Here is a 6,000-nt window from a genome sequence, read left to right as displayed (position 1 = left end):
CTCCTTTACAAAGTTTATTATAAACTGTAAAGAACCAAACATTTCTAAGTTCTTATTACTAACCCAGCTCCTCAAAGAAGAAGTGTTATGATCCATAGACATTTTGATATTTGACTATTCTTTTCCTATTCTGTTATTTAGATATTTTTAAAGGGAACTTATTTCAGTATAAATTCACAACACATCTTGGATTGAAGTTGAAGTCACGTTTCCCCAGGTATCAAATAAACATAAAAGTCTAAGTGGTAAATATGATCAAGGCAAAAAAGTTAAGCACATTTTATCTTTATTTAGTACAAAATATATAAGCTCTTTCTCTGAAAAAGTTTACCTTCTCTATCAGATTCTGATTACAGAGCAATTTCGATACAGGGAACACATCTTTTTATCTGTGATGTTGGTAGCAATATATTGCCAAGTGAAGAACATTGGAGTCACTGCTAGCTTATTCGCTGTGTAAATCAGGTTTGAAACTATAAGAAAAAAAGCCAGAAAGCATTTTTAAAAAGCCCTTCTCTGAAAAAAAAAATGCCAAGTCAAAAATTAAAACAAGAAATAGCACTAGACACCCTCAAGACACACTCAATTTTTTTAAAGAAGGCAAGCTGAGTAATAGGAGGAACTGAGTTGACTTCACTGCACATGACTCAGGTGTCTACACACAGTCCCCAGGCGCCAAAATTTGTACTTGAGTTTATAAAAGAAACAACCAGTGATACTATTTTTTCCCAGCCTATGTGGCTCCTAATCATAAACTTTGGTTTTGAATATGAACATGGAGATTCTCCTTTCCTTTGGTTCTCTTAAAACCCTGAGCTCTGTCTTCCTCCTCAGCTCCCCAGTGTGTCCTTGGTTCTCTCTCAACAGAAGATATGCTATTACAGTCCCTGTTTCACTAGTCTCTCATATTCTACTACATGCTGCCTTCTGTCCCTAACACTTTCCAGAAATGTATACTTCCACTAGGGAGAATTAAACTGTCTTCAAGATTAAAAGATTCACCTACTGATGTTTGCAAATCTTAATAATGAAATGGGACATTATTAGATATCTAATACCATAAAATACTCAGAATAATGTCATTCAGGTTGGTTTCACTTTCTGCTTACATCTAAAAACTGGAATTACCTTTTTTCCAAAACATAGGAATAAATTTTTAGATAGTTTGGTAGAGTTCAGTAATTTTATAAAAGATAGCTCATTTTAATAGCTCTCTTAGGGTTTATAGGTGCCTGGGTGGCTCAATCAATAAAGCATCTAAATCTTGATTTTGGCTCAGGTGATGATCTCAGTGTTGTGAGATCGAGCCCTGCATCAGGCTCTGTGCTGGGCGAGGAGGCTGCTTAAGATTATTTCTCTCTGGGATGCCTGGGTGGTTCAGTGGTTCATCTGACTTCAGCTCAGGGTGTGATCCCGGAGTCCCGGATTCGAGTCCCGCATCAGGCTCCCCCCAAGGAGCCTGCTTCTCCCTCGCACTGTGTCTCTGCCTGTCTCTCTCTGTGTGTCTCATTAATAAATACTTTTTTAAAAAGTATTTATTTTTTAAAAAGTATTAAAAAAGTATTAAAAGTATTTCTTTTTAAAAAAGAAAAAAAAGATTCTTTCTCTCCTTATGCTCCTGCCCCTTCCCCCTGCTCATGTTCTCTAAAAAAATAAAAACAAAAAACAACAAAGTATCTTAGGTGATATTATTCAGACAGACAAGATGAATCACCCCCTGTGTTCCTGCGGGAAACAAATGACACTACTGTGCACTAGCAGCCCTGGGTGACAGGATGGACAAACAGCAAGAGGGCTTGAACCTCTCATCTCCAAAATGTAGGGTCATAAACATCTTTAATAACATGGTTTTTAGTATCTATGAGAGTAACAATTTATATTTATTTTTTAAAGATTTTATTTATTTATTCACAGAGACAGAGAGAGGTAGAGACATAGGCAGAGGGAGAAGCAGGCTCCATGCAGGGAACATGACTTGGGACTTGATCCCAGGACTCAGGGGATCACAACCTGAGCCAAAGGCAGACGCTCAAACACTGAGCCACCCAGGTGCCCCTACAATTGATATTTTTAGAGTGCTGATTATTATGTTTTAATAGTAAAGAGAACTGCAAACATAAGCACATGGGTATCTCCCTGAAGCAGTGAACATTCATAAAGAACAATTACTAAAAAGCTCTCTTTGCTCCAATCTGGCCATCTTGCTCTGTTTTATGAGACTGACGCGCTGCCCACTGCGCTAAGAAGGCGGTTCTTGCTCTGTTTTAAACAGTGAGTCACATTAGGTAAATAAAAACAGAAGTTATCTTTACTCTCCTCACACAGGTAAAATCCAGTCCATACTGAAAATGTTAATGAATGTTTTTACTCTGAGGACTTTCATGAATACAATCTTCCTCTCCCACTGCAGGAGTAAAGCACCATCTATCTGATCAATCAGGTATACTAGCTCCAAGGCCAGGCTGGGCCTTTGACTCTTTGACTACAAAACTGGTAATCAGAGATTCAATTACATGTAATGTAAACAAGTGAACACCCTATCTGAGAAACAATTTTTCTCTTACTCTTTAATATTACTAAACAATTCAAACTAGTTTGCCATTACTTTAGTTTATTAGATGCTTCTAATAGCCAAAACATAAATGAAATGAACTAGTAGCTTTTAAGTCCCTGTTCAGAACCATTTTTTTTTCAGAACCATTTTTAATTGAGATAGTGACTCCTTGCTGAGAATTCAAAACCACCTTCCTTTTTTAAAAGAAAAAAAAAGGAATTTTCTCTCAAAGGGATGTCTACCTCTAAAAGCTTTTATAATTCTATATAGATTTCTTTTTTGTTATGGCTCATTAATATTTACTTAAAAATCAGCCAGTAAAAGCAAATTGATTATTTCCCTCAAAAATAGACAAAGGGATTTAATTTAAAGTATAATTTAATACTTAGTAATGATCAAAAAATTTTTAAATCCTACAAAGTAGCCCAGAACTTTTCCTTTACTAGATAAGTAGATGAACTTTCAAAATTACTTTACTATTCACATAGCATTCAACTCAACATTTGCTGGAGTACAATAAGAATCATTTAGCCAATGTATAAAATATTATGCAAATGTTCTTAACATGAGGCAAGTTACAAGAAATCAAGTACATGGGGGTGAATACTCATATTTTTGCTTTTAAGGAAGAGATTATCCTTGGTTTCTGTCAAGAATAGCCTTAAGAACACTTCAGCTTCTTAAGGTTGATTCTTTTATTAATTCTGCCTTTCATTTCTACAGCTCCCCAGTTTTGAATCAACATAACTAAAAAGATACTCATAATTTTCTAAAGTTATGGCAGCAACCCATTTCCACAATCTTAATTATATCCAGATGCAGGTTCCAGCCTCACAGGAAATAAATAAGAATGCCTTTGGAAGAATGAAGAAAAAAGTTGTCATAAAGCCCATGAGCTTTGCAGAAGAAGCATATCCAACCCTCAAATAATAATCACATAATTGGCAATTCATGTAGAGTTGAGTGTATTCATTCAAAAAACTTTTCTACCTAAATCTCTTGGAAACCTTGATTTCTTACAAAATGATAGTGAACACTTGATGAGAAACACTGGTTAGTAGGTGACCTTTTGTGAAATGATACTTTATGATGGGGGAAAAAGGTGTATAATGGGCTTCAGAATTACAATCTACTCATTTTAATTACTTTAGAAGCAAACCGAACCTCAACAGCCCTTGCTTGGATCGATACCGTATAGAATTACTACAAAAACTACTGGACATAATTATCAGCCCAGTTAGTTGGGAAAGTATCAAATGTTACTCTTACAAGGTATTTAATAAGGCAAAAAATGGCCATAAAATTTTAGATTAGCATCTATGAAAAAAGTAAATAAAAATATTAGCTTTTTAATAAATGGATGCTTTAGGTATCAGAAATATTATTTTTGAAAATGTCAATTTCCTAAAATACTAAATAGAAAGCAATTTTATTTTTTTAAAGATGTATTCATTCAAGAGAGACACAGAGAGGCAGAGACATAGGCAGAGAGAGAAGCAGGCTCCATGCAGGGAGCCCTATATGGGACTCCATCCCGGGACTCCAGGATCACAACCTGGGCCAAAGGCAGGCACATAGTCATTGAGCCACCTGGGTGCCCTATATTTGTCATTATATATTTTTTTTTCATTTTTTGCTTATTTGCCATATATATATATATATATATATATAAAGAATATATATATTATGACATAATAATATATATATTCAGTGGGGGAAAAGACAGCCTCTTTAATAAATGCTGCTGAGAAAACTGGACAGCCTATTGCAGAAGACTGAAACTGGACCACTATCTTTTACCATACGCAAAAATTAAGTCAAAATAGGGTACAGACTTGAATGTAAGACCTGAAATCCCAGAATTCCTAGAAGAAAACATAGGAAACAAGTTGTTTGACACAGATCTTGGTGATGACTTTTTAAAATATTTTATTTATCCATTCATGAGAGACACACAGAGAGAGGCAGAGACACAGGCAGAGGGAGAAGCAGGCTCCATGCAGGAGCCCGATATGGGACTTGATCCCAGGACCCTGGGATCATGCCCTGAGCACAAAGGCAGACACTCAACCGCTGAGCCACCCAGGAGTCCCGTGGCTATGATTTTTTAAATCTGATATACATAATACAAAAGCAACAAAAGTAAATAAACAAATGGGACTATATATAATAACTAAAAAGTTTCTGCACAGCAAAAAAGAAACCAAACAAAGAAACCCTCAACAGAGACCACAAAACAAAAAACGTCAACAGAATGAAAAGGCAACCTACTAAATGGAAGACAAGATTTGTAAATTATGTATCTGATAAGTGACTAATACCCAAAATATATAAAGACTCACACAATGCTTCTGTAGGAAACCAGGTGATTACCAAGTAAGCAGAAGATTCTAAAGCAGACATACAGCTAGCCAACAGGTACATGAAACGATACTCCACATCATTAATCATCAGCAAAATGCAAATCAAAAACTGCAATGAGATATCACTTCACACCTGTTAGAATGGTTATTATCAAGAAGACTGGAAATAACAAGTGCTGGCAAGAATGTAGAGAAAAGGGAACTGTTGAGCCCTGTTGGTGGAATTATAAACTGGAGCAGCAAATATGGAAGGAAGTATGGAGGAAGCGCAAAAACTTAAAAAATAAAACTACAATATAATCCAGCAGTTCCACTTCTGGGTATTAATCCAAAGAAAATGGAAACATTAGTTTGAAGAGATATATGTACCCCCTTTATCAATGCAGCTCTTTTTTTTACAATACCTAAGATACGGAAATAACCTAAGCATTCATCAATGAAAGAAAAAAATAGTGATATGGGTGTGTATATATACATACACACACCCAAACACAAAATAAAACATTATTTAACCATAATAAAGAATGAAATTTTGCCATTTAGGACAATATGGATGGACCCTGTGGGCATCATGCAAAGTAAAATAATGATATAGGTAACATTATCTAATTATGTATAATTAAATATATAATATATTAAATAATATATATATGTGTGTGTATATAAGCAGCTTATAGATAAAAAAATAGATGGGTGGCTGTCAGAGGTGAGGGATGAGGACTGGGAGAAATGGGTGAATTGGGCTCTAGTTTAAGTAAGTTGAATTTAAAAAATAAATGAAAAAATACATATATATGTATATAAGAAAAGATAATATGTACATATGGTGGAGTTAAACAAAAGGTAGTCTGAATTCCTTTTTGTATTAAATGAAATCAGTATGTAAAGCAAGGTGTGGCCCTATGTAATGCTGTCTCCTATTACAGTAAGTAGTTTTTGCTTCTGTGAGAATAAAACACCTGCCCAAGCCGTTTTTTAATGACACTAACTCCTGTTCACAAAGTAATCTAGGATGCTTTTTTGCTTATTTGCCCCAAACTCACTCTTTCACATTTTCACTCAGTTGCCATTATTTCCACCCTT

General features: G+C 35.1%; 1 long non-coding RNA gene across 1 annotated transcript in view; it reads right to left on the bottom strand.

Moving 5' to 3' along the window:
• Positions 1-279: 279 nt before the first annotated feature.
• Positions 280-6,000, bottom strand: part of LOC125754838 (uncharacterized) — a 29,968-nt gene continuing 24,247 nt past the window's right edge. The window contains exon 3 of the long non-coding RNA XR_007409723.1: positions 280-473. This is a non-coding gene — a long non-coding RNA (uncharacterized LOC125754838). The remainder of the gene's footprint in view (positions 474-6,000) is intronic.

This window comes from Canis lupus, chromosome 3 (genome assembly GCF_003254725.2).
Source record: "Canis lupus dingo isolate Sandy chromosome 3, ASM325472v2, whole genome shotgun sequence".
Taxonomy (NCBI): Eukaryota; Metazoa; Chordata; class Mammalia; order Carnivora; family Canidae; genus Canis; species Canis lupus.
Note: the sequence above shows the minus strand (reverse complement) of the source record. Positions and strands in the feature narration are given on the sequence as shown.